The 27,723-nt window shown below is 51.7% G+C and overlaps 7 non-coding genes across 7 annotated transcripts; all 7 read left to right on the top strand.

Annotated features, from left to right (window-relative positions):
• Positions 1–5,797: 5,797 nt before the first annotated feature.
• LOC132489574 (small nucleolar RNA SNORD116) lies at positions 5,798–5,890 on the top strand. Its single transcript, XR_009531979.1, has one exon. It is a non-coding gene; the product is annotated as a small nucleolar RNA SNORD116 (small nucleolar RNA).
• Positions 5,891–7,778: 1,888 nt separating this feature from the next.
• On the top strand, positions 7,779–7,871 carry LOC132489575 (small nucleolar RNA SNORD116). The gene has a single exon (XR_009531980.1). It is a non-coding gene; the product is annotated as a small nucleolar RNA SNORD116 (small nucleolar RNA).
• A 2,668-nt stretch (positions 7,872–10,539) lies between these two features.
• LOC132489523 (small nucleolar RNA SNORD116) lies at positions 10,540–10,632 on the top strand. Its single transcript, XR_009531931.1, has one exon. It is a non-coding gene; the product is annotated as a small nucleolar RNA SNORD116 (small nucleolar RNA).
• A 2,682-nt stretch (positions 10,633–13,314) lies between these two features.
• Positions 13,315–13,407, top strand: LOC132489477 (small nucleolar RNA SNORD116). Its single transcript, XR_009531887.1, has one exon. It is a non-coding gene; the product is annotated as a small nucleolar RNA SNORD116 (small nucleolar RNA).
• Positions 13,408–17,455: 4,048 nt separating this feature from the next.
• On the top strand, positions 17,456–17,548 carry LOC132489476 (small nucleolar RNA SNORD116). Its single transcript, XR_009531886.1, has one exon. It is a non-coding gene; the product is annotated as a small nucleolar RNA SNORD116 (small nucleolar RNA).
• A 4,048-nt stretch (positions 17,549–21,596) lies between these two features.
• On the top strand, positions 21,597–21,689 carry LOC132489484 (small nucleolar RNA SNORD116). The gene has a single exon (XR_009531894.1). It is a non-coding gene; the product is annotated as a small nucleolar RNA SNORD116 (small nucleolar RNA).
• Positions 21,690–24,372: 2,683 nt separating this feature from the next.
• On the top strand, positions 24,373–24,465 carry LOC132489559 (small nucleolar RNA SNORD116). Its single transcript, XR_009531964.1, has one exon. It is a non-coding gene; the product is annotated as a small nucleolar RNA SNORD116 (small nucleolar RNA).
• The last annotated feature ends 3,258 nt before the right edge of the window (positions 24,466–27,723 follow it).

Below are 27,723 nucleotides of genomic sequence, written 5' to 3'. Positions count from 1 at the left end.
TCCCATCTAGAGTATTTTTAATTTCATTTATTGTGTTTTTAATCGATGCTTGATTCATCTTTAGTTCTTCTAGGTCCTTGTTAACTGTTTCTTGCATTTTGTCTATTCTATTTCCAAGACTTTGGATCATCTTTACCATCATTATTCTGAATTCTTTTTCAGGTAGACTGCCTATTACCTCTTCATTTGTTAGGTCTGGTGGGTTTTTATCTTGCTCCTTCTCCTGCTGTGTGTTTTTCTGTCTTCTCATTTTGCTTATGTTACTGTGTTTGGGGTCTGCTTTTTGAAGGCTGCAGGTTCGTAGTTCCCATTGTTTTTGGTGTCTGTCCCCAGTGGCTAAGGTTGGTTTAGTGGGTTGTGTAGGCTTCTTGGTGGAGGGGACTACTGCCTGTGTTCTGGTGGATGAGGCTGGATCTTGTCTTTCTGGTGGGCAGGTCCACGTCTGGTGGTGTGTTTTGGGGTGTTTGCGGACTTTTTATGATTTTAGGCCACCTCTCTGCTAATGGGTGGAGTTGTGTTCCTGTCTTGCTAGTTGTTTGGCATAGGGTGTCCAGCACTGTAGCTTGCTGGTCGTTGAGTGAAGCTGGGTGCTGGTGTTGAGATGGAGATCTCTGGAAGATTTTCGCCGTTTGATATTATGTGGAGCTGGGAGGTCTCTTGTGGACCAGTGTCCTGAAGTTGGCTCTCCCACCTCAGAGGCACAGCACTGACTCCTGGCTCCTCAATTTGGGATGATTTGTTGTCTATTCATGTATTCCACAGATGCAGGGTACATCAAGTTGATTGTGGAGCTTTAATCCGCTGCTTCTGAGGCTGCTGGGAGAGGTTTCCCTTTCTCTTCTTTGTTCTCACAGCTCCTGGGTCTCAGGTTTGGATTTGGCCCCGCCTCTGCGTGTAGGTCACTGGAGGGCGTCTGTTCTTCGCTCAGACAGGACAGCGTTAAAGGAGCAGCCTCTTCGGGGGCTCTGGCTCACTCAGGCCCGGCTGGAGGGAGGGGCACGGAGTGCGGGGCGAGCCTGCAGCGGCAGAGGTCGGCGTGACGTTGCACCAGCCCGAGGCGCGCCGTGCGTTCTCTCAGGGAAGCCGCCCCTGGATCCCGGGACCCCGGCAGTGGCAGGCTGCACAGGCTCCCGGAAGGGCGGTGTGGACAGTGACCTGCGCTCGCACACAGGCTTCTTGGCTGCGGCAGCAGCAGCCCCAGCGTCCCACGCCCGTCTCTGGGCTCCGCGCTTTCAGCCGCGACTCGCGCCCGTCTCTGGAGCTCCTTTACGCGGCGCTCTTAATCCCCTCTCCTTGCACACCAGGAAACCAAGAGGGAAGAAAAAGTCTCCTGCCTCTTCGGCAGCTCCAGAGTTTTCCCGGACTCCCTCCCGGCTAGCTGTGGCACATTAGCCCCCTTCAGGCTGAGTTCTCGCCGCCAGCCCCAGTCATCTCGCTGCGCTCTGACCGAAGCCCGAGCCTCAGCTCCAGCGCCGCCCGCCCCAGCGGGGGAGCAGACAAGCCTCTCGGGCTGGTGAGTGCCGCTCGGCACCGCTCCTCTGTGCGGGAATCTCTCCGCTTTGCCCTACCCAGGTATGTGGGGAGTTTCTTGCCTTTTGGGAGGTCTGGGGTCTTCTGCCAGCGTTCAGTAGGTGTTCTGTAGGAGTTGTTCCACATGTAGCTGTATTTCTGGTGTATCTGTGGGGAGGAAGGTGATCTCCGCGTCTTACTCTTCCGCCATCTTACCCGGAAGTCCCCTGACCCCATGTTGTATGATGAAAAATCACTTGTTATTTTATTGAAGATCACTTCTATGTGATGAGTTCCTTCTCTATTTCTGCTTTCAAGGTTCTCTCTTTGACTTTCTATTTGAACAGTTTCATAATGATGTGTCTCAGTATGAATCTGTTTGAATTTATCCTACATGGAGTTCATTAGACTGCTTGTATTCGTAGTTTATCACTTTTCATCAGCTTTGGGCAGTTTTGTCCATTATTACTTGAAATATACTTTCTGTTCCTTTCTTTCTTCTTTCGTGACTCTCATTATGCATATGTTGGTACACTGGATGGTAGCCTCATAGGACTTTTAGGCTATATCCATTAAAAAATAAATTTTCTCTTCTTTTAACTGGGTAATTTAAATTGACTTATCTTCAAGTTAGATTTATTTTTTCAGCTCAATTTGTCATGGAGCCCTTTTTGTGAGTTTTTCAACACTTGCTATTGTGCTTTTCAACTCCAGAATTTCTAATTGATTTGTTTGAAAACTTTCTGTCTCTTTATTGATACACCTATTTCATGAGACAGTGCTTGTGGGCTTCATCTAGTTCTTAAATATGTTTTCCGTTAGCTCTTTCAACACATTTAAAGTAACTGATTTAAAATATTTGTCTTTGAGTCCAGTGTCTTGGCTTTTCAGGGAGAATTTCTATTTCTTGTTCTTTTTTTTTTTTCTTTCTGTGTGTGGGATATACTTCATTGTTTCCTTGAATGCCCAGTACTTTTACATTGAAAATTGGACATTATGAATATAATGTGGCAACTCTGGAAATCAGATCTGCCTTCCCTGTTTGTCTGTTGTTACTTTTTGTTGTTGAAGTTGTTTGTGGTATGTGTTCACTGAAGACTGTTTCATTAGATTTGTGGTCAGCTAAAAATTGGACAAAGATTTCCTTAGAAATCCTGAAGACAAAAAATATCCCTGCATTTCAGAAGTCTCTCTGTGTATGTTAGTATATGCCTTTAACACTTAGCCAGGCATTTTAAGCTTTCTCTTAGCCTCAATTTTTGCTTGTTAAGAGCCTCAAGTTCACTCACAGAGGAGACCTTAGGCCTTCTCAAGTTTTCCCTGAATAGACACATAACTCTACATCTGTGCTGCCCTTATAGATTATGAGGAACACATGGAATCATCTGATAGCCATTACTCCAAAAACACAAAAAATTCATTCCTGATCTTTCCTCATAATGTTTTGGTTTAATTTATTTTCTGTTACAACTGTAATCAATTGCATTAGGCAGCAGTGACAAACAATGCAAATTACCACCAATCTAGCTGCTATAGCACTGAGTGACTTCTGAATTAGAAGATAGAAAAGCAAGTCTTTGAACCAGTGTTTTAGGGAGTCAATATAAATCATAAATTAAAAGAAGAAATTACAATTCTTTGGATATGAGGTCAGTCTGACTCTTTCCACTACAAGAACCAGGAATGTGGAGTGTTATTCTCAATAATATCACTGAGTTGGGGAATAAGACATGGGACTAGAGTCAGTTAAACAACCCAAAGTTTCTGGATTTTAGAAATTGAACTATGTTTCTTGATTAAGAGATTATCTAGTGATAGCTATTACTTGGTGAATTTGCAGATTTGCAAAAAAGCTGATAGTGCAAGCATTTACCACTTTTTCTTTATTGTTTATGAAGGGACAGGTGTTGGAGTTCCTCATGTGTCAGATTTGATGCTGTCACTTCTCATTTCATTTTTGATTTTACCAATCACTAATGAAGTTCATCATATCTTGAAAGGATTATAATCACTTGTGTATCTTCTCTTGAGAAGTGTCTATTAAAATAATTTCAACAATTTTAATGGAGTTATTTCTTTTCTTCTTCAGTTGAAAGAACTGATTATATGGTACAGGAGGAAAGATTTTACCAAAAATATAATTTGAAAATCACCCCCCTGTGATTCTGCTGGTTACAGTTTATCTGTAAAATTAAATCCTATATCACAAAATAGAGTAATACTGGTAAAGAAAAATGTATGTAAATTTTTCATTTAACTTTTTGTGAAAAAGATATTTTATTGCTATTGTTCTTTTTGCCTTCTGTAAATAGGATAGTTTACCTTTTGTAAGAACATGAAGTGGAATATAAAATATGTTGCATAACATATGATGATTCATAATAAAAAACAGGTCTATGGATAATCTTTTTAAAACGTGCAAAAAAAGAGCACATAATATTGGAGATATTTTCCACAAAGGTGTTATGTTCAGGAAAAAAGATAATATATATTTTTAACATCTTTATTGGAGTATAATTGGTTTACAATGGTGTGTTAGTTTCTGCTCTATAACAAAGTGAATCAGCTATACCTATAACCCGATATCTCCTCCCTCTTGTGTCTCCTTCCCACCCTCCCTATCCCACCCCTCTAGGTGGTCACAAAGCACTGAGCTGATCTCCCTGTGCTATGTGGCTGCTTCCCACAAGCTATCTATTTTACATTTGGTAGTGTATATATGTCCATGCCACTCTCTCACTTCATCCCAGCTTACCATTTCCCCTCCCCCTGTCCTCAAGTACATTGTCTATGTCTGTGTCTTTATTCCTGTCCTGCCCCTAGCTTCTTCAGAACCATTTTTTTTAGATTCAATATATATGTATTAGCATACAATATTTGTTTTTCTCTTTCTGACTTCACTCTGTATGACAGACTCTAGGTCCATCCACCTTGCTACAAATATCTCAATTTCGTTTCTTTTTATGGCTGAGTAATACTCCATTGCGTATATGTGCCACATCTTCTTTATCCATTCATCTGTCAGTGGACACTTAGGTTGTTTCCATGTCCTGGCTATTGTAAATAGAGCTGCAATGAACCTTGTGGTACATGACTCTTTTTGAATTATGGTTTTCTTAGGGTATATGCCCAGTAGTGGGATTGCTGGGTTGTATGGTAGTTCTATTTTTAGTTTTTTAAGGAACCTCTATACTGTTCTCCATAGTGGTTGTATCAATTTACATTCCCACCAACAGTGCAGGAGGGTTCTCTTTTCTCCACACCCTCGCCAGCATTTAATGTTTATAAGTTTTTTGATGATTGCCATTCTGACTGGTGTGAGGTGATACCTCATTGTAGTTTTGATTTGCATTTCTCTAATGATTAGTGATGTTGAGCATCCTTTCATGTGTTTGTTGGCAAAAAATATATATATATAATATTTTTAGAAAGGAACTCTGTGAGAGACATTGCTTAAGGGTTTTTAAAAGTCCATGAACATATCAGGTGAGAGGTACACATTATGTATTGGGAAGGGCAGTGATACCTTTCCACGGGAGAATATGACATAGGACAAAAAGTATGAAAAATGAAAAATAAGAAGATTTGAAAAAATGTGAAGATTTTGACTTAGGCGGCAGATCCTGGCATGAAGCACAAATCATAGTGTGCATGGGAATTCTTTGCATTTCACATGGCACAGGCCACGGTGATGTGTAGAAGGAATGCCATTTCACTAAAAACACAAAAATACAAACAAACAAACAGATACAGGCAAACGTAAGTGACTAATGTCCTACACTCCTGCCATCAGACACACATTCAGTCCTCCCTAAGGGAAAGAGGTAGTTGGAAGCAGGTGCAGGGCTTACCCCCAGGTAAACATTGGCATGAATCTTCTTCTGTGAGGACCCAGGTCCAATTCTGAAGCCCGTGTGTGATTTCTGTCCTCTTCTCAGGTGGAGTTTCCAGGCAAGGCTGGCCGTCCGCTAAGATAAGAACACCGTCGCGTGGTATGATGACTGGAGGTATGAGGGAGACACGAAAGAAGTGGGGTGGGCCCAGGGTGCTGAACCTGGCCATGGATCTCTCAGGGCCATAGGCATTCCCCCACCCCAAGATGTGCTACTGGATATTAGGGTTTGCTCGGATGGGCCCAGCGACTACAAGCGTGGATTCACTTTTCCTCTTGCTGAGTGGCCTGGGGGCTGTGGATTCCCCAGGCTGTTGGAGTACTCCGGGGTCATTGGATCCTCTTCAGAGCCACCCGGCCTCATAGTTGGATTCTGCAGCATCCCAGCACGAGCTCGGTTGGATGATGACTCCCTCGTATGCATTCCTTGGAAAATCTGAACAAAATAAGTGAGAATGCTCTACCATCTCCTCATCGAAACTGAGGTCCAGCACGTTGCCTCCCTTGGGGGTAGGGGACAGTTAGGAGTGAGGGCCAGCGTTCCCTTGCTAATACGCATGCAAACACCACTCAGGGCACCAGCATTGAAGGGGATCCTGTCTGAGGGTCGACTATGTCTGCACAGTAGCTGGGTAGTCTATGATCCCAGGTCCTTGATGAAAGGCCGGTGAGGGATTGCGAGATGGCAGGCTCTCCTGCTGGTCTTAGGAGAAGGAGTGTGTGCAGATCTAGGCCCAGTAAGCTTGCGGCTTGGAGAGGTGTGTTTTCGCCAGGTTCCCTCTTTGGGCGTGGCACTTCGGGGGGTGTATTCACTGTGCCCTTGCAGGCTTCCAGCTCCCTTCGCGTGGCAGAGGTCTTCCACTGGAAGTCTGTCTGTGGTCCTCGGGGACAGTGCCTTTGATCTCTGTGAGGTCCTCGGTAGTGTGGCTGTGGCAGTGGAGAAGTGCCAGGATGCACGGGGTGGAGTCGGCATCATCAAATCAGACATGCTTGCGGTCTGTCTTCCCTGGTGTACAGTGTCCCCATGTTCGCAAGATGTCTGTGGCTTCCGGTAGGGTCGAGTCACCCTGAGGGCAGGAGGAGGGCACTGAGCACGAGGCTGTCGAGTGTTTGAACGTTTCCTTGGGATTCAGGACTCCGAACCCTGCCGGCTGGGAGCTGAATGGGACGTGGCCGGAAAGTTGGCCTAGTTTCTGCCATGGGGCTTGAATCTGGGTCATGGTTGCTGAAGCCCAACAGTTCCCATGGAGGGCATTCCCACAGGTCCATGGAAAGTTATTTGCCCTAGTTGGCAAGAAGTGGCACTTGGGCTGAAGTCCCTTAGCCCCTAGAGAGGTGCCGGGCTGCATCTTACCAGTAGCCAGCAACACGTCGGAGTCGGCACCATCCATGGGAGGTTCCTTTGCTTCCAAAAGGACTGGGAATGGCCCCAAGTGCACATCAGATGTGCTACTAGCTGGCAGGGTCTCCAGGCCCATGTAGATGTCACACCTACGGCCGGGAGGCAGATCTCGTCGAGTCTTTGTGCTTTGGTCACAAGGCGTGGCTGTGGGAGAGTGGGAGTCCGTGGCCAATTTAAAGAGCCCCTGGGGGTCAAAGTTCACATGCGGCCTCTTGAGGTTAACAGGGGTTTTCTCCATTTAGTGGGGGGGGGGGATCCAAAGCCAAGGTGCTGTGTATAAACTGTGGCTTTTACTGTTCAAGTTTCTGCACAGGGCCACAGGGACACATAGAGACCAAGACATAGATTCAGAGGAACACACAGAAACCCATAGCGCATCCTCGTGCACAGTCACAGTCACAGACGCGCACATGTGTGAAAACACACATATACCCTCAAACACACCGGCCAACGTAAGTGCCTAAATTCTACAGTCATGCTGTCAGACCCGCAATCAGATCTCGGTAAGGGATAGAGTTCCTTGGGAAGCAGGTTCCAGAATCACACACCGGTAAATGTTCACATGAATCATGATCTCTGAGTACCCCAGTCCAATTCTGAAGCCTGAGTGATGTCTGTTCATGTCTCAGGTGCAGTTTCTGGGCAAGGCTGACCATTGGCAAAGAAAAGACCTTCACATTGTCTGATGAATGGAGGTGCTAAGGAGAACTGGAAAAAGTGAGGTGGGAGCTTGTTGGTGAGCATGGCAACGGATAACTCAGGATGGTAGGCATTCACCCACCCTAAGATGTGAATTGGTTATTAGGTTTTCCTCAGACAGGCCCAGTGGCATCAAGAGTGGATTGACTGCTGCTCTTGCTGAGTGGCCTGAGGACAGTGGATTACCCAGGCTTTTGGAGTACTCCGGGGTCATGACTCCTCTACAGAGCCTCGCAACCTGGCTGGCTGTGTCCTGCAGAGTCCCAGCATGGGCTTGCATCAATGATGACACCCTTGTATGCATTCCCTGGAAAATCTGAACAAAATGAGTGAGAACAGTCTACAGTCTCCTCATCGAATCTGAGGTCCAGCACGTTTCCTATCTCGGGGGTAGGGGAGAGTGAGAAATGAGGGCCAGCGTCCCCTGCTGACATGCATGCAAACACCACCCAGGGCTCCACAATTGGAGGGTCTATGGTGTCTCCCCATAAGCAGGGTCGTCTATGAATATCAGATCCCTGCTGAAAGACCATTGAGGGAAAGCGAGGGGGCAGGCTCTCCTGTTGGTCTTCAGAGTCGGCGTGTGTGCTGGTGTAGGCCCAGTGAGCTTCCAGATAGGAAAGGTGTATTTTGGCCAAGATCACGCTTTGCGCATGCAGGTTCGGGGGCTATTTCTGGAAGCCAAAATGAGGAAGCATGCCTGGTTGGAGCCTGGAGCCTCAGGCCAGGCCTGTGTCCCTCCCTGTCATTTGTTTTGGTGCGTTGAAGTTCTTTAGTGCCCGGTGGGGATGGAGCAATGGGTGGGTGTGGGCTGAGGTTGGGCGACGGCGGAAGAGGGCTGATGGATTAGGCCTAGGTATTGCCCATGTCAGCTACTCTACTGCAACTCCAGGCACAGTGTTGGCACTAAGTGGGTCATTGTGGAGTGTGGATACGAGCGAGTACTGCATTTAAACCTGCGTGGTGGCTGCTGGCCTGCAAAAGATGGTAAGGAAACATAAGGACATGTCCTGTGTGATGTTGTGGGATGGGATGTAATTATTGGATTGCAGCTGCTGGCCACGGATTCGCAATTATGTATCCTGCTCGCAATGTGCTGGCATCAGCTGCCTACGAAGGGGGTGGCTTTGGCAGTACATGAGGATTCCGTTACGTACTTAACCTGCGTAGAGTTGTGATCCCTTTGCCGGAGGAATGTCGCCCAAAGGGTGTCTTGCGGGACGCAGAGAAGTTAGACATGCTGAAGCATCTATGCCGCTCTCCTTGGGGGTATTTGGGTTATGCGAACATGCCCTTTGGCCACTTTGTTTACTTGTTTGGGAATGTGCAAAGCGAAAGTGTTTCTCCGAGAGGGCATGATGCGGCCAGCCCTTGTGGGATGCAGGAAATTTGGACAGCTAGTGGTTTATCTGGAGCAGTCCGTTGGCGGAGCAGAGATGCGTTAAGTGTTCTGATGCCAGGTGCGCTGCCGTGGACAGCCACTGTGCCCTTTGAAGCTTGCAGGTCCCCTCGCGAAGCAGAGTTCTTCCGTTGGAAATAGGTCTGTGGTCCTCAGGGAGAGTGCCTTTGATCTCTGGGAGGTTCTCGGTAGTGTCACTCTGTCAGTGAAGAAGTGCCGGGAAGCATGGGGTCTGGTCAGTGACATCAAAGCAGTCGTGTTTGCGATCTGCCATCCCTGGTATACAGTGACCCCGTGTTTGAATGATGTCTGTGGCTTCCAGTAGCTTCAACTTACCCGGTGGTCAGGAGGAGGGCACGTAGGACAACACTGTCAAGAATTTGAGTGTTTCCTCCGGGTTCAGGGCGGCCAAACCTGCTGACTGGGTGCTGGCAACACGTGCCCGGGCAGCTCGCCTAGTTTCCGCAGAGGGGTTTGAACGTGGGTCTTGGTTACGGAAGCCCACCACTTCCTGTGGTGGGCATTCCCATGGGTCCTCGCAAAGTGATTTGTCATAGTTGGCAGCAATTGGCAGTTGGGCCGAATTTCGTTAGCCCCTTGAGAGGTGCCGGCCTGCATCTTGCCTGTAGCCAGTTGCAGGTCACCCGCCCATAGGAGGTTTCCTTGCTCCTAAAAATGATGGGAGTGGCCCCAAGTGCACATTACATATTCTACTAGGTTGCAGGATTTCTGGCTCCATCTATATGTTACACCACGGTCGGAAAGCAGGTCTCGTCAGGTGTTTGTGCGTTGGTCAGAAGGCTTGGCTGTGGAAGAGTGGAAGTCCGTGGACTATTTCAAAACCCCCTGGGTTTCAAAGTTCACATTCAGTCTGTTGAAGCTTGAAGAGGTCTTTCTCCATTTAGTATGGGGGTCCAAATCCAGGGCGCTGTGTATAAACTCTCGCTTTTATGGTTCGAGGTCTCAGGAGAGGGCCACAGGGATACACAGAGACCTAGATTCGGATTCAGAGGCACACAAAGAAGCCCATAAGCGCATCGTCGTGTGCAGTAACAGTCACACACGCGCACATGCGTGAAAACAAAAATATACCCTATCACGTGCCGGCCAACGTACACGCCTTACTTCCTGCAGTCGTGCTGTCAGACAAACATTGAATTCTCTGTAAAGGTAGACGTCCTTGGGAGGCACGATCCGAGCTCAAGCCCAGGTAAAAATTCTCATGAATCATGATCTCTGAGTACACCGGTCCAATTCTGAAGCCTGCCTGATTTATGTCCAGTTCTCAGGTGCAGCTGCTGGACACGGCTGGCCGTCCGCAAAGACAAGAAGACCTACGCGTTGGCTGATGACTGCAGGTGCTAAGGAAAAGTGGAAAAATGACACGGGGGCATGTTGCTACGCATGGCTCTGGCTAACTCAGGAAGGTAGGCTTTCACCCACCCTATGATGTGCCATTGGATATGAGGTTTACCTGAGACGGTCCCAGTGGCTGCAAGAGTGGATTGACTGTTGCTCTCTCTGAGTGGCCTGAGGGCTGTGGATTTCCCAGGGTTTTGGAGTACTCCGAGGTCATCTCTCCTCTTCAGATCCCCATGGCATGCCTGGTTGTGTTCTGCAGCGTGCCAGCGTGTGCTTGGATCGATGGTGACACCCTTGTATGCATTCCTTGGATAATCTGAACAAAATGAGTGAGAACACTCTACCGTCTCCTCATCGAATCTGAGGTCCAGCACGTTTCGTCTCTCGGGGGTAGGGGAGAGTGAGGAGTAAGGGCCAGCATCCCCTTCTGACCTGCATGCAAACACACACCAGGGTTCCAGAATTCGAGGTGCTCCTATCTGGGGGTCCACTGTGTCTGCCCATAAGCAGGGTCATCTACGCATATTAGGCCCCTGCTGAAAGACCGTTGAGGGCATGGGAGGGGGAAGGCTCTCCTGCTCGTCTTCAGAGTCGGAGTGTGTGCTGGTGTAGGCCCAGTAAGCTTGCAGCTTGGAAAGGTGTGCTTTGGCCAGGATCACGTTTGTGCATGCAGCTTCGGGGGCTATTTCTGGAAGCCAAAATGAGGAAGCGTCCCTGGTTGGAGCCTGGAGTCTCAGGCCAGGCCTGTGTCTCTCCTTGTTATTTGTTTTGGTGCTTTGAAGTTCTTTAGTGCCCGGTGGGGAAGGAGCAGTGGGTGGGTGTAGGCTGAGGTTGGTCTTTAACGGAAGGGAGCTGATGGATTAGGGCTAGGTATTGCCCATGTCAACTACTCCACTGCAGATCCCGACAGAGTTTTGGCACTAAGTGGGTCATCGTGGAGTGGGGTTAGGACCGAGTGCTGCATTGAAGCCTGCGTGGTGGCTGCTGGCCTGCAGAAGATGGCAAGGCATCATGAGGACATGTCCTGTGTGATGTCGTGGGATGGGCTGTCATGTTTGGGTTGCAGGAGCTGGCCACTTCTTCCAAAGAATGCGTCCTGTTCGTGATGCGCTGGCATCAGCTGCCCACGAAGGGGATGGCTTTGGCAGTATATGAGGATGTTGTTACGTACTTAACCTGCGTAGAGTTGTGATCCCGTTGCCGGAGGTATGTCGCCCAAAGGTTGTCTTGTGGGACGCCGAGAAGTTAGACATGTTGAAGCGTCTGTGCCGCTCTCCTTGGGGGTATTTGGGTTATGCGAACATGCCCTTTGGCCACTTTGTTTCCTTGTTTGGGAATGTGCAAAGCGAAAGTGTTTCTCCGATTAGGCATGATGCGGCCAGCCCTTGTGGCACGCAGGAGTTTTGGACAGCTAGTGGTTTATCAGGAGCAGTCCGTTGGCGGAGCAGAGATGCGTTCAGTTTTCTGATGCCAGGGGCGCTGCCGTGGACAGCCACTGTGCCCTTTGAAGCTTGCATGTCCCCTCGCGAAGCAGAGTTCTTACATTGCAAATCGGTCTGTCGTCCTTGGGGCAGTGCCTTTGATCTCTGTGAGGTTCTCGGTAGTGTCACTCTGTCAGTGAAGAAGTGCCAGGATGCATGGGGTATGGTCAGTGTCATCAAAGCAGTCGTGTTTGCGGTCTGCCATCCCTGTAATATAGTGACCCCGTGTTTGAATGATGTCTGTGGCTTACATTAGGTTCGACTTACCCGGTGGGCAGGAAGAGGGCACGTAGGACAACACTGTCAAGAATTTGAGTGTTTCCTCCGGGTTCAGGGCCGCCAAACCTGGTGGCTGGATGCTGGCAACACGTGCCTGGGAAGCTAGCCTAGTTTGCGCAGTGGGGTTTGAACGTGGGTCTTGGTTACTGAAGCCCACCACTTCCTGTGGTGGGCATTCCCATGGGTCCTCGCAAAGTGATTTGGCATAGTTGGCAGCAATTGGCAGTTGGGCCGAATTGGTTAGCCCCTTGAGAGGTGCCGGGCTGCATCTTCCCTGTAGCCAGTCACACGTCGGCCCGCCCATAGGAGGTTTCCTTGCTCCTAAAAATAATGGGAGTGGCCCCAAGTGCACATTACATATTCTACTAGGTTGCAGGATTTCTGGGTCCATCTATATGTTACACCCACGGTCGGAAAGCAGGTCTCGTCAGGTGTTTGTGCGTTGGTCAGAAGGCTTGGCTGTGGTAGAGTGGAAGTCCGTGGCCTATTTCAAAACCCCCTGGGTTTCAAAGTTGACATTCAGTCTGTTGAAGCTTGAAGAGGTCTTTCTCCATTCAGTGGGGGGGTTCAAATCCAGGACGCTGTGTATAAACTCTGGCTTTTATGGTTCGAGGTCTCAGGAGAGGGCCACAGGGACACACAGAGAGCAAGATGCGGATTCAGAGGCACACAAAGAAGCCCACAAGCGCGTCCTCGTGTGCAGTAACAGTCACATACGCACACATGCGTGAAAACAAAAATATACCCTCTCACGTACCGGCCAACGTACATGCCTTACTTCCTGCAGTCGTGCTGTCAGACAAACATTGAGTTCTCTGTAAAGGTAGACGTCCTTGGGAGGCAGGGTCCGAGCTCAAGCCCAGGTAAAATTTCTCATGAATCATGATCTCTGAGTACACCGGTCCAATTCTGAAGCCTGCCTGATTTATGTCCAGTTCTCAGGTGCAGCTGCTGGACAAGGCTGGCCGTCGGCAAAGAGAAGAAGACGTACCCGTTGGCTGATGACTGCAAGTGCTACGGAAAAGTGGAAAAATGACACGGGGGCATGTTGCTACGCGTGGCTCTGGCTAACTCAGGAAGGTAGGCTTTCACCCACCCGATGATGTGCCATTGGATATGAGGTTTTCCTCAGACGGTCCCAGTGGCTGCAAGAGTGGATTGACTGTTGCTCTTTCTGAGTGGCCTGAGGGCTGTGGATTCCCCAGGGTTTTGGAGTACTCCGAGGTCATCTCTCCTCTTCAGACCCCCACGGCATGCCCGGTTGTGTTCTGCAGCGTCCCAGCTTGTGATTGGATCGATGGTGACACCCTTGTATGCATTCCTTGGAAAATCTGAACAAAATGAGTGAGAACACTCTACCGTCTCCTCATCGAATCTGAGGTCCAGCACGATTCGTCTCTCGGGGGTAGGGGAGAGTGAGGAGTGAGGGCCAGCGTCCCCTTCTGACCTGCATGCAAACACACACCAGGGTTCCAGAATTCGAGGTGCTCCTATCTGGGGGTCCACTGTGTCTGCCCATAAGCTGGGTCATCTACGCATATTAGGTCCCTGCTGAAAGACCATTGAGGGCATGCGAGGGGGAAGGCTCTCCTGCTGGTCTTCAGAGTCGGAGTGTGTGCTGGTGTAGGCCCAGTAAGCTTGCAGCTTGGAAAGGTGTGCTTTGGCCAGGATCACGTTTGTGCATGCAGCTTCGGGGGCTATTTCTGGAAGCCAAAATGAGGAAGCATCGCTGGTTGGAGCCTGGAGCCTCAGGCCAGGCCTGTGTCCCTCCCTGTCATTTGTTTTGGCACGTTGAAGTTCTTTAGTGCCCGGTGGGGATGGAGCAGTGGGTGGGTGTGGGCTGGGGTTGGTCTTCAACGGAAGGGAGCTGATGGATTAGGGCTAGGTATTGCCCATGTCGGCTACTCCACTGCAGCTCCCGACAGAGTTTTGGCACTAAGTGGGTCATCGTGGAGTGGGGTTAGGACCGAGTGCTGCATTGAAGCCTGCGTGGTGGCTGCTGGCCTGCAGAAGATGGCAAGGCATCATGAGGACATGTCCTGTGTGATGTCGTGGGATGGGCTGTCATGATTGGGTTGCAGGAGCTGGCCACGTCTTCCCAAGAATGCGTCCTGTTCGTGATGTGCTGGCATCAGCTGCCCACGAAGGGGATGGCTTTGGCAGTACATGAGGATGCGGTTACGTACTTAACCTGCGTAGAGTTGTGATCCCGTTGCCGGAGGAATGTCGCCCAAAGGGTGTCTTGCGGGACGCCGAGAAGTTGGACATGTTGAAGCGTCTGTGCCGCTCACCTTGGGGGTATTTGGGTTATGCGAACATGCCCTTTGGCCACTTTGTTTCCTTGTTTGGGAATGTGCAAAGCGAAAGTGTTTCTCCGAGAGGGCATGATGCGGCCAGCCCTTGTGGCATGCAGGAGTTTTGGATAGCTAGTGGTTTATCTGGAGCAGTCCGTTGGCGGAGCAGAGATGCGTTCAGTGTTCTGATGCCAGGTGCGCTGCTGTGGACAGCCACTGTGCCCTTTGAAGCTTGCAGGTCCCCTCGCGAAGCAGAGTTCTTCCATTGGAAATCGGTCTGTGGTCCTCGGGGAGAGTGCCTTTGATCTCTGGGAGGTTCTCGGTAGTGTCACTCTGTCAGTGAAGAAGTGCCAGGATGCATGGCGTATGGTCAGTGTCATCAAAGCAGTCGTGTTTGCGGTCTGCCATCCCTGGTATACAGTGACCCCGTGTTTGAATGATGTCTGTGGCTTCCAGTAGGTTCGACTTACCCAGTGGGCAGGAGGAGGGCCTGTAGGCATGTAGGTCCCCTTCTGACCTGCATGCAAACACACACCAGGGTTCCAGAATTCGAGGTGCTCCTATCTGGGTGTCCACTGTGTCTGCCCATAAGCTGGGTCATCTACGCATATTAGGTCCCTGCTGAAAGACCGTTGAGGGCATGCGAGGGGGAAGGCTCTCCTGCTGGTCTTCAGAGTCGGAGTGTGTGCTGGTGTAGGCCCAGTAAGCTTGCAGCTTGGAAAGGTGTGCTTTGGCCAGGATCACATTTGTGCATGCAGCTTCGGGGGCTATTTCTGGAAGCCAAAATGAGGAAGCGTCCCTGGTTGGAGCCTGGAGCCTCAGGCCAGGCCTGAGTCCCTCCCTGTCATTTGTTTTGGCGCGTTGAAGTTCTTTAGTGCCCGGTGGGGATGGAGCAGTGGGTGGGTGTGGGCTGTGGTTGGTCTTCAACGGAAGGGAGCTGATGGATTAGGGCTAGGTATTGCCCATGTCGGCTACTCCACTGCAGCTCCCGACAGAGTTTTGGCACTAAGTGGGTCATCGTGGAGTGGGGTTAGGACCGAGTGCTGCATTGAAGCCTGCGTGGTGGCTGCTGGCCTGCAGAAGATGGCAAGGCATCATGAGGACATGTCCTGTGTGATGTCGTGGGATGGGCTGTCATGATTGGGTTGCAGGAGCTGGCCACGTCTTCCCAAGAATGCGTCCTGTTCATGATGTGCTGGCATCAGCTGCCCACGAAGGGGATGGCTTTGGCAGTACATGAGGATGCGGTTACGTACTTAACCTGAGTAGAGCGGTGATCCCGTTGCAGGAGGAATGTCGCCCAAAGGGTGTCTTGCGGCACGCCGAGACGTTAGACATGTTGAAGCGTCTGTGCCGCTCACCTTGGGGGTATTTGGGTTATGCGAACATGCCCTTTGGCCACTTTGTTTCCTTGTTTGGGAATGTGCAAAGCGAAAGTGTTTCTCCGAGAGGGCATGATGCGGCCAGCCCTTGTGGCACGCAGGAGTTTTGGATAGCTAGTGGTTTATCTGGAGCAGTGCGTTGGCGGAGCAGAGATGCGTTTAGTGTTCCGATGCCAGGTGCGCTGCCGTGGACAGCCACTGTGCCCTTTGAAGCTTGCAGGTCCCCTCGCGAAGCAGAGTTCTTCCATTGGAAATCGGTCTGTGGTCCTCGGGGAGAGTGCCTTTGATCTCTGGGAGGTTCTCGGTAGTGTCACTCTGTCAGTGAAGAAGTGCCAGGATGCATGGGGTATGGTCAGTGTCATCAAAGCAGTCGTGTTTGCGGTCTGCCATACCTGGTATACAGTGACCCCGTGTTTGAATGATGTCTATGGCTTCCAGTAGGTTCGGCTTACCCGGTGGGCAGGAGGAGGGCACGTAGGACAACACTGTCAAGAATTTGAGTGTTTCCTCCGGGTTCAGGGCCGCCAAACCTGGTGTCTGGATGCTGGCAACACGTGCCTGGGAAGCTAGCCTAGTTTGCGCAGTGGGGTTTGAACGTGGGTCTTGGTTACTGAAGCCCACCACTTCCTGTGGTGGGCATTCCCCTGGGTCCTCGCAAAGTGATTTGTCATAGTTGGCAACAATTGGCAGTTGGGCCGAATTTCGTTAGCCCCTTGAGAGGTGCCGGGCTGCATCTTGCCTGTAGCCAGTCGCAGGTCGGCCCGCCCATAGGAGGTTTCCTTGCTCCTAAAAATGATGGGAGTGGCCCCAAGTGCACATTACATATTCTACTAGGTTGCAGGATTTCTGGGTCCATCTTTATGTTACACCCACGGTCGGAAAGCAGGTCTCGTCAGGTGTTTGTGCGTTGGTCAGAAGGCTTGGCTGTGGAAGAGTGGAAGTCCGTGGCCTATGTCAAAACGCCCTGGGTTTCAAAGTTCACATTCAGTCTGTTGAAGCTTGAAGAGGTCTTTCTCCATTCAGTCGGGGGGTCCAAATCCAGGACGCTGTGTATAAACTCTGGCTTTTATGGTTCGAGGTCTCAGGAGAGGGCCACAGGAACACACAGAGAGCAAGATGCGGATTCAGAGGCACACAAAGACGCCCACAAGCGCGTCCTCGTGTGCAGTAACAATCACACCCGCGCACATGCGTGAAAACAAAAATATACCCTCTCACGTACCGGCCAACGTACATGCCTTAATTCCTGCAGTCGTGCTGTCAGACAAACATTGAGTTCTCTATAAATGTAGACGTCTTTGGGAGGCAGATTCCGAGCTGAAACCCAGGTAAAAATTCTCATGAATCATGATCTCTGAGTACCCCGGTCCAATTCTGAAGCCTGCCTGATTTATCTCCAGTTCTCAGGTGCAGCTGCTGGACAAGGCTGGCCGTCGGCAAAGACAAGAAGACCTACGCGTTGGCTGATGACTGCAGGTGCTAAGGAAAAGTGGAAAAATGACACGGGGGCCTGTTTCTATGCGTGGCTCTGGCTAACTCAGGAAGGTAGGCTTTCACCCACCCTAAGATGTGCCATTGGATATGAGGTTTTCCTCAGACCGTCCCAGTGGCTGCAAGAGTGGACTGACTGTTGCTCTTTCTGAGTGACCTGAGGGCTGTGGATTCCCCAGGGTTTTGGAGTACTCCGAGGTCATCTCTCCTCTTCAGACCCCCACGGCATGCCCGGTTGTGTTCTGAAGCGTCCCAGCCTGTGCTTGGATCGATGGTGACACCCTTGTATGCATTCCTTGGAAAATCTGAACAAAATGAGTGAGAACACTCTACCGTCTCCTCATCGAATCTGAGGTCCAGCACGTTTCGTCTCTCGGGGGTAGGGGAGAGTGAGGAGTGAGGGCCAGCGTCCCCTTCTGACCTGCATGCAAACACACACCAGGGTTCCAGAATTCGAGGTGCTCCTATCTGGGGGTCCAATGTGTCTGCCCATAAGCTGGGTCATCTACGCATATTAGGTCCCTGCTGAAAGACCGTTGAGGGCATGCGAGGGGGAAGGCTCTCCTGCTGGTCTTCAGAGTCGGAGTGCGAGCTGGTGTAGGCCCAGTAAGCTTGCAGCTTGGAAAGGTCTGCTTTGGCCAGGATCACGTTTGTGCATGCAGCTTCGGGGGCTATTTCTGGAAGCCAAAATGAGGAAGCATCCCTGGTTGGAGTCTGGAGCCTCAGGCCAGGCCAGTGTCCCTCCCTGTCATTTGTTTTGGCGCGCTGAAGTTCTTTAGTGCCCGGTGGGGATGGAGCAGTGGGTGGGTGTGGGCTGCGGTTGGTCTTCAACGGAAGGGAGCTGATGGATTAGGGCTAGGTATTGCCCATGTCGGCTACTCCACTGCAGCTCCCGACAGAGTTTTGGCACTAAGTGGGTCATCGTGGAGTGGGGTTAGGACCGAGTGCTGCATTGAAGCCTGCGTGGTGGCTGCTGGCCTGCAGAAGATGGCAAGGCATCATGAGGACATGTCCTGTGTGATGTCGTGGGATGGGCTGTCATGATTGGGTTGCAGGAGCTGGCCACGTCTTCCCAAGAATGCGTCCTGTTCGTGATGTGCTGGGATCAGCTGCCCACGAAGGGGATGGCTTTGGCAGTACATGAGTATGCGGTTACGTACTTAACCTGCGTAGAGTTGTGATCCCGTTGCCGGAGGAATGTCGCCCAAAGGGTGTCTTGCGGGACGCCGAGAAGTTGGACATGTTGAAGCGTCTGTGCCGCTCACCTTGGGGGTATTTGGGTTATGCGAACATGCCCTTTGGCCACTTTGTTTCCTTGTATGGGAATGTGCAAAGCGAAAGTGTTTCTCCGAGAGGGCATGATGCGGCCAGCCCTTGTGGCACACAGGAGGTTTGGACAGCTAGTGGTTTATCTGGAGCAGTCCGTTGGCGGAGCAGAGATGCGTTCAGTGTTCTGATGCCAGGTGCGCTGCTGTGGACAGCCACTGTGCCCTTTGAAGCTTGCAGGTCCCCTCGCGAAGCAGAGTTCTTCCATTGGAAATCGGTCTGTGGTCCTCGGGGAGAGTGCCTTTGATCTCTGGGAGGTTCTCGGTAGTGTCACTCTGTCAGTGAAGAAGTGCCAGGATGCATGGCGTATGGTCAGTGTCATCAAAGCAGTCGTGTTTGCGGTCTACCATCCCTGGTATACAGTGACCCCGTGTTTGAATGATGTCTGTGGCTTCCAGTAGGTTCGACTTACCCAGTGGGCAGGAGGAGGGCCTGTAGGCATGTAGGTCCCCTTCTGACCTGCATGCAAACACACACCAGGGTTCCAGAATTCGAGGTGCTCCTATCTGGGTGTCCACTGTGTCTGCCCATAAGCTGGGTCATCTACGCATATTAGGTCCCTGCTGAAAGACCGTTGAGGGCATGCGAGGGGGAAGGCTCTCCTGCTGGTCTTCAGAGTCGGAGTGTGTGCTGGTGTAGGCCCAGTAAGCTTGCAGCTTGGAAAGGTGTGCTTTGGCCAGGATCACATTTGTGCATGCAGCTTCGGGGGCTATTTCTGGAAGCCAAAATGAGGAAGCATCCCTGGTTGGAGCCTGGAGCCTCAGGCCAGGCCTGTGTCCCTCCCTGTCATTTGTTTTGGTGCGTTGAAGTTCTTTAGTGCCCGGTGGGGATGGAGCAGTGGGTGGGTGTGGGCTGGGGTTGGTCTTCAACGGAAGGGAGCTGATGGATTAGGGCTAGGTATTGCCCATGTCGGCTACTCCACTGCAGATCCCGACAGAGTTTTGGCACTAAGTGGGTCATCGTGGAGTGGGGTTAGGACCGAGTGCTGCATTGAAGCCTGCGTGGTGGCTGCTGGCCTGCAGAAGATGGCAAGGCATCATGAGGACATGTCCTGTGTGATGTCGTGGGATGGGCTCTCATGATTGGGTTGCAGGAGCTGGCCACGTCTTCCCAAGAATGCGTCCTGTTCGTGATGTGCTGGCATCAGCTGCCCACGAAGGGGATGGCTTTGGCAGTACATGAGGATGCGGTTACGTACTTAACCTGAGTAGAGCTGTGATCCCGTTGCAGGAGGAATGTCGCCCAAAGGGTGTCTTGCGGCACGCCAAGACGTTAGACATGTTGAAGCGTCTGTGCCGCTCACCTTGGGGGTATTTGGGTTATGCGAACATGCCCTTTGGCCACTTTGTTTCCTTGTTTGGGAATGTGCAAAGCGAAAGTGTTTCTCCGAGAGGGCATGATGCGGCCAGCCCTTGTGGCACGCAGGAGTTTTGGATAGCTAGTGGTTTATCTGGAGCAGTGCGTTGGCGGAGCAGAGATGCGTTTAGTGTTCCGATGCCAGGTGCGCTGCCGTGGACAGCCACTGTGCCCTTTGAAGCTTGCAGGTCCCCTTGCGAAGCAGAGTTCTTCCATTGGAAATCGGTCTGTGGTCCTCAGGGAGAGTGCCTTTGATCTCTGGGAGGTTCTCGGTAGTGTCACTCTGTCAGTGAAGAAGTGCCAGGATGCATGGCGTATGGTCAGTGTCATCAAAGCAGTCGTGTTTGCGGTCTGCCATCCCTGGTATACAGTGAACCCGTGTTTGAATGATGTCTGTGGCTTCCAGTAGGTTCGACTTACCCGGTGAGCTGGAGGAGGGCACGTAGGACAACACTGTTAAGAATTTGAGTGTTTCCTCCGGGTTCAGGGCCGCCAAACCTGGTGGCTGGATGCTGGCAACACGTGCCTGGGAAGCTAGCCTAGTTTCCACAGTGGGGTTTGAACGTGAGTCTTGGTTACTGAAGCCCACCAATTCCTGTGGTGGGCATTCCCATGGGTCCTCGCAAAGTGATTTGTCATAGTTGGCAACATTTGGCAGTTGGGCCGAATTTCGTTAGCCCCTTGAGAGGTGCCGGGCTGCATCTTGCCTGTAGCCAGTCGCAGGTCGGCCCGCCCATAGGAGGTTTCCTTGCTCCTAAAAATGATGGGAGTGCCCCCAAGTGCACATTACATATTCTACTAGGTTGCAGGATTTCTGGGTCCATCTATATGTTACACCCACGGTCGGAAAGCAGGTCTCGTCAGGTGTTTGTGTGTTGGCCAGAAGGCTTGGCTGTGGAAGAGTGGAAGTCCTTGGCCTATTTCAAACCCCCCTGGGTTTCAAAGTTCACATTCAGTCTGTTGAAGCTTGAAGAGGTCTTTTTCCATTCAGTGGGGGGGTCCAAATCCAGGACGCTGTGTATAAACTCTGGCTTTTATGGTTCGAGGTCTCAGGAGAGGGCCACAGGGACACACAGAGACCAAGATGCGGATTCAGAGGCACACAAAGAAGCCCGCAAGCGCGTCGTCGTGTGCAGTAACAGTCACACACGCGCACATGTGTGAAAACAAAAATATTCCCTCTCACGTACTGGCCAACGTACATGCCTTACTTCCTGCAGTCGTGCTGTCAGACAAACATTGAGTTCTCTGTAAAGGTAGACGTCCTTGGGAGGCAGGGTCTGAGCTCAAGCCCAGGTAAAAATTCTCATGAATCATGATCTCTGAGTACACCGGTCCAATTCTGAAGCCTGCCTGATTTATGTCCAGTTCTCAGGTGCAGCTGCTGGACAAGGCTGGCCGTCGGCAAAGAGAAGAAGACCTACGCGTTGGCTGATGACTGCAGGTGCTAAGGAAAAGTGGAAAAATGATGCGGGGCCATGTTGCTACACGTGGCTCTAGCTAACTCAGGAAGGTAGGCTTTCACCCACCCTAAGATGTGCCATTGGATATGAGGTTTTCCTCAGACGGTCCCAGTGGCTGCAAGAGTGGATTGACTGTTGCTCTTTCTGAGTGGCCTGAGGGCTGTGGATTCCCCGGTGTTTTGGAGTACTCCGAGGTCATCTCTCCTCTTCAGACCCCCACGGCATGCCCGATTATGTTCTGCAGCATCCCAGCCTGTGCTTGGATCGATGGTGACACCCTTGTATGCATTCCTTGGAAAATCTGAACAAAATGAGTGAGAACACTCTATCGTCTCCTCATCGAATCTGAGGTCCAGCACGTTTCGTCTCTCGGGGGTAGGGGAGAGTGAGGAGTGAGGGCCAGCGTCCCCTTCTGACCTGCATGCAAACACACACCAGGGTTCCAGAATTCGAGGTGCTCCTCTCTGGGGGTCCACTGTGTCTGCCCATAAGCTGGGTCATCTACGCATATTAGGTCCCTGCTGAAAGACCGTTGAGGGCATGCGAGGGGGAAGGCTCTCCTGCTGGTCTTCAGAGTCGGAGTTCGTGCTGGTGTAGGCCCAGTAAGCTTGCAGCTTGGAAAGGTGTGCTTTGGCCAGGATCACGTTTGTGCATGCAGCTTCGGGGGCTATTTCTGGAAGCCAAAATGAGGAAGCGTCCCTGGTTGGAGCCTGGAGCCTCAGGCCAGGCCTTTGTCCCTCCCTGTCATTTGTTTTGGTGCCTTGAAGTTCTTTAGTGCCCGGTGGGGATGGAGCAGTGGGTGGGTGTGGGCTGGGGTTGGTCTTCAACGGAAGGGAGCTGATGGATTAGGGCTAGGTATTGCCCATGTCGGCTACTCCACTGCAGCTCCCGACAGAGTTTTGGCACTAAGTGGGTCATCGTGGAGTGGGGTTAGGACCGAGTGCTGCATTGAAGCCTGCGTGGTGGCTGCTGGCCTGCAGAAGATGGCAAGGCATCATGAGGACATGTCCTGTGTGATGTCGTGGGATGGGCTGTCATGATTGGGTTGCAGGAGCTGGCCACGTCTTCCCAAGAATGAGTCCTGTTCGTGATGTGCTGGCATCAGCTGCCCACGAAGGGGATGGCTTTGGCAGTACGTGAGGATGCGGTTACGTACTTAACCTGCGTAGAGTTGTGATCCCGTTGCCGGAGGAATGTCGCCGAAAGGGTGTCTTGCGGGATGCCGAGAAGTTAGACATGTTGAAGCGTCTGTGCCGCTCACCTTGGGGGTATTTGGGTTATGCGAACATGCCCTTTGGCCACTTTGTTTCCTTGTTTGGGAATGTGCAAAGCGAAAGTGTTTCTCCGAGAAGTCACGATGCGGCCAGCCCTTGTGGCATGTAGGTGTTTTGGATAGCTAGTGGTTTATCTGGAGCAGTCCGTTGGCGGAGCAGAGATGCGTTCAGTGTTCCGATGCCAGGTGCGCTGCCGTGGACAGCCACTGTGCCCTTTGAAGCTTGCAGGTCCCCTCGCGAAGCAGAGTTCTTCCATTGGAAATCGGTCTGTGGTCCTCAGGGAGAGTGCCTTTGATCTCTGTGAGGTTCTCTGTAGTGTCACTCTGTCAGTGAAGAAGTGCCAGGATGCATGGGTTATGGTCAGTGTCATCAAAGCAGTCGTGTTTGCGGTCTGCCATTCCTGGTATACAGTGACCCCGTGTTTGAATGATGTCTGTGGCTTCCAGTAGGTTCGAGATACCCGGTGGGCAGGAGGAGGACACGTGGGACAACACTGTCAAGAATTTGAGTGTTTCCTCCGGTTTCAGGGCCGCCAATCCTGGTGGCTGGATGCTGGCAAAACGTGCCTGGGAAGCTAGCCTAGTTTCCGCAGTGGGGTTTGAACGTGGGTTTGGTTACTGAAGCCCACCACTTCCTGTGGTGGGCATTCCCATGGGTCCTCGCAAAGTGATTTGTCATAGTTGGCAACAATTGGCAGTTGGGCCGAATTTCGTTAGCCCCTTGAGAGGTGCCGGGCTGCATCTTGCCTGTAGCCAGTCGCATGTCGGCCCGCCCATAGGAGGTTTCCTTGCTCCTAAAAATGCTGAGAGTGGCCCCAAGTGCACATTACATATTCTACTAGGTTGCAGGATTTCTGGGTCCATCTATATGTTACACCCACGGTCGGAAAGCAGGTCTCGTCAGGTGTTTGTGCGTTGGTCAGAAGGCTTGGCTGTGGAAGAGTGGAAGTCCGTGGCCTATTTCAAAGCACCCTGGGTTTCAAAGTTCACATTCAGTCTGTTGAAGCTTGAAGAGGTCTTTCTCCATTCAGTGGGGGGGTCCAAATCCAGGACGCTGTGTATAAACTCTGGCTTTTATGGTTCGAGGTGTCAGGAGAGGGCCACAGGGACACAAAGATTGCAAGATGCAGATTCAGAGGCACACAAAGAAGCCCACAAGCGCATCGTCGTGTGCAGTAACAGTCACACACGTGCACATGCGTGATAACAAAAATATACCCTCTCACGTACCGGCCAACGTACATGCCTTACTTCCTGCAGTCGTGCTGTCAGACAAACATTGAGTTCTCTGTAAAGGTAGACGTCCTTGGGAGGCAGGGTCCGAGCTCAAGCCCAGGTAAAATTTCTCATGAATCATGATCTCTGAGTACACCGGTCCAATTCTGAAGCCTGCCTGATTTATGTCCAGTTCTCAGGTGCAGCTGCTGGACAAGGCTGGCCGTCGGCAAAGAGAAGAAGACGTACCCGTTGGCTGATGACTGCAAGTGCTACGGAAAAGTGGAAAAATGACACGGGGGCATGTTGCTACGCATGGCTCTGGCTAACTCAGGAAGGTAGGCTTTCACCCACCCGATGATGTGCCATTGGATATGAGGTTTTCCTCAGACGGTCCCAGTGGCTGCAAGAGTGGATTGACTGTTGCTCTTTCTGAGTGGCCTGAGGGCTGTGGATTCCCCAGGGTTTTGGAGTACTCCGAGGTCATCTCTCCTTTTCAGACCCCCACGGCATGCCCGGTTGTGTTCTGCAGCGTCCCAGCTTGTGATTGGATCGATGGTGACACCCTTGTATGCAGTCCTTGGAAAATCTGAACAAAATGAGTGAGAACACTCTACCGTCTCCTCATCGAATCTGAGGTCCAGCACGATTATTCTCTCGGGGGTAGGGGAGAGTGAGGAGTGAGGGCCAGCGTCCCCTTCTGACCTGCATGCAAACACACACCAAGGTTCCAGAATTCGAGGTGCTCCTATCTGGGGGTCCACTGTGTCTGCCCATAAGCTGGGTCATCTACGCATATTAGGTCCCTGCTGAAAGACCATTGAGGGCATGCGAGGGGGAAGGCTCTCCTGCTGGTCTTCAGAGTCGGAGTGTGTGCTGGTGTAGGCCCAGTAAGCTTGCAGCTTGGAAAGGTGTGCTTTGGCCAGGATCACGTTTGTGCATGCAGCTTCGGGGGCTATTTCTGGAAGCCAAAATGAGGAAGCATCGCTGGTTGGAGCCTGGAGCCTCAGGCCAGGCCTGTGTCCCTCTCTGTCATTTGTTTTGGCACGTTGAAGTTCTTTAGTGCCCGGTGGGGATGGAGCAGTGGGTGGGTGTGGGCTGGGGTTGGTCTTCAACGGAAGGGAGCTGATGGATTAGGGCTAGGTATTGCCCATGTCGGCTACTCCACTGCAGCTCCCGACAGAGTTTTGGCACTAAGTGGGTCATCGTGGAGTGGGGTTAGGACCGAGTGCTGCATTGAAGCCTGCGTGGTGGCTGCTGGCCTGCAGAAGATGGCAAGGCATCATGAGGACATGTCCTGTGTGATGTCGTGGGATGGGCTGTCATGATTGGGTTGCAGGAGCTGGCCACGTCTTCCCAAGAATGCGTCCTGTTCGTGATGTGCTGGCATCAGCTGCCCACGAAGGGGATGGCTTTGGCAGTACATGAGTATGCGGTTACGTACTTAACCTGCGTAGAGTTGTGATCCCGTTGCCGGAGGAATGTCGCCCAAAGGGTGTCTTGCGGGACGCCGAGAATTTGGACATGTTGAAGCGTCTGTGCCGCTCACCTTGGGGGTATTTGGGTTATGCGAACATGCCCTTTGGCCACTTTGTTTCCTTGTTTGGGAATGTGCAAAGCGAAAGTGTTTCTCCGAGAGGGCATGATGCGGCCAGCCCTTGTGGCACGCAGGAGGTTTGGACAGCTAGTGGTTTATCTGGAGCAGTCCGTTGGCGGAGCAGAGATGCGTTCAGTGTTCTGATGCCAGGTGCGCTGCTGTGGACAGCCACTGTGCCCTTTGAAGCTTGCAGGTCCCCTCGCGAAGCAGAGTTCTTCCATTGGAAATCGGTCTGTGGTCCTCGGGGAGAGTGCCTTTGATCTCTGGGAGGTTCTCGGTAGTGTCACTCTGTCAGTGAAGAAGTGCCAGGATGCATGGCGTATGGTCAGTGTCATCAAAGCAGTCGTGTTTGCGGTCTGCCATCCCTGGTATACAGTGACCCCGTGTTTGAATGATGTCTGTGGCTTCCAGTAGGTTCGACTTACCCAGTGGGCAGGAGGAGGGCCTGTAGGCATGTAGGTCCCCTTCTGACCTGCATGCAAACACACACCAGGGTTCCAGAATTCGAGGTGCTCCTATCTGGGTGTCCACTGTGTCTGCCCGTAAGCTGGGTCATCTACTCATATTAGGTCCCTGCTGAAAGACCGTTGAGGGCATGCGAGGGGGAAGGCTCTCCTGCTGGTCTTCAGAGTCGGAGTGTGTGCTGGTGTAGGCCAGTAAGCTTGCAGCTTGGAAAGGTGTGCTTTGGCCAGGATCACATTTGTGCATGCAGCTTCGGGGGCTATTTCTGGAAGCCAAAATGAGGAAGCGTCCCTGGTTGGAGCCTGGAGCCTCAGGCCAGGCCAGTGTCCCTCCCTGTCATTTGTTTTGGCGCGTTGAAGTTCTTTAGTGCCCCGTGGGGATGGAGCAGTGGGTGGGTGTGGGCTGGGGTTGGTCTTCAACGGAAGGGAGCTGATGGATTAGGGCTAGGTATTGCCCATGTCGGCTACTCCACTGCAGATCCCGACAGAGTTTTGGCACTAAGTGGGTCATCGTGGAGTGGGGTTAGGACCGAGTGCTGCATTGAAGCCTGCGTGGTGGCTGCTGGCCTGCAGAAGATGGCAAGGCATCATGAGGACATGTCCTGTGTGATGTCGTGGGATGGGCTGTCATGATTGGGTTGCAGGAGCTGGCCACGTCTTCCCAAGAATGCGTCCTGTTCGTGATGTGCTGGCATCAGCTGCCCACGAAGGGGATGGCTTTGGCAGTACATGAGGATGCGGTTACGTACTTAACCTGAGTAGAGCTGTGATCCCGTTGCAGGAGGAATGTCGCCCAAAGGTTGTCTTGCGGCACGCCGAGACGTTAGACATGTTGAAGTGTCTGTGCCGCTCACCTTGGGGGTATTTGGGTTATGCGAACATGCCCTTTGGCCACTTTGTTTCCTTGTTTGGGAATGTGCAAAGCGAAAGTGTTTCTCCGAGAGGGCATGATGCGGCCAGCCCTTGTGGCACGCAGGAGTTTTGGATAGCTAGTGGTTTATCTGGAGCAGTGCGTTGGCGGAGCAGAGATGCGTTCAGTGTTCCGATGCCAGGTGCGCTGCCGTGGACAGCCACTGTGCCCTTTGAAGCTTGCAGGTCCCCTCGCGAAGCAGAGTTCTTCCATTGGAAATCGGTCTGTGGTCCTCGGGGAGAGTGCCTTTGATCTCTGGGAGGTTCTCGGTAGTGTCACTCTGTCAGTGAAGAAGTGCCAGGATGCATGGGGTATGGTCAGTGTCATCAAAGCAGTCGTGTTTGCAGTCTGCCATACCTGGTATACAGTGACCCCGTGTTTGAATGATGTCTATGGCTTCCAGTAGGTTCGACTTACCCGGTGGGCAGGAGGAGGGCACGTAGGACAACACTGTCAAGAATTTGAGTGTTTCCTCCGGGTTCAGGGCCGCCAAACCTGGTGTCTGGATGCTGGCAACACGTGCCTGGGAAGCTAGCCTAGTTTGCGCAGTGGGGTTTGAACGTGGGTCTTGGTTACTGAAGCCCACCACTTCCTGTGGTGGGCATTCCCCTGGGTCCTCGCAAAGTGATTTGTCATAGTTGGCAACAATTGGCAGTTGGGCCGAATTTCGTTAGCCCCTTGAGAGGTGACGGGCTGCATCTTGCCTGTAGCCAGTCGCAGGTCGGCCCGCCCATAGGAGGTTTCCTTGCTCCTAAAAATGATGGGAGTGGCCCCAAGTGCACATTACATATTCTACTAGGTTGCAGGATTTCTGGGTCCATCTTTATGTTACACCCACGGTCGGAAAGCAGGTCTCGTCAGGTGTTTGTGCGTTGGTCAGAAGGCTTGGCTGTGGAAGAGTGGAAGTCCGTGGCCTATGTCAAAACGCCCTG

The sequence above is a fragment of the Mesoplodon densirostris genome, chromosome 4 (genome assembly GCF_025265405.1).
Source record: "Mesoplodon densirostris isolate mMesDen1 chromosome 4, mMesDen1 primary haplotype, whole genome shotgun sequence".
Classification (NCBI taxonomy): Eukaryota; Metazoa; Chordata; class Mammalia; order Artiodactyla; family Ziphiidae; genus Mesoplodon; species Mesoplodon densirostris.
Note: the sequence above shows the minus strand (reverse complement) of the source record. Positions and strands in the feature narration are given on the sequence as shown.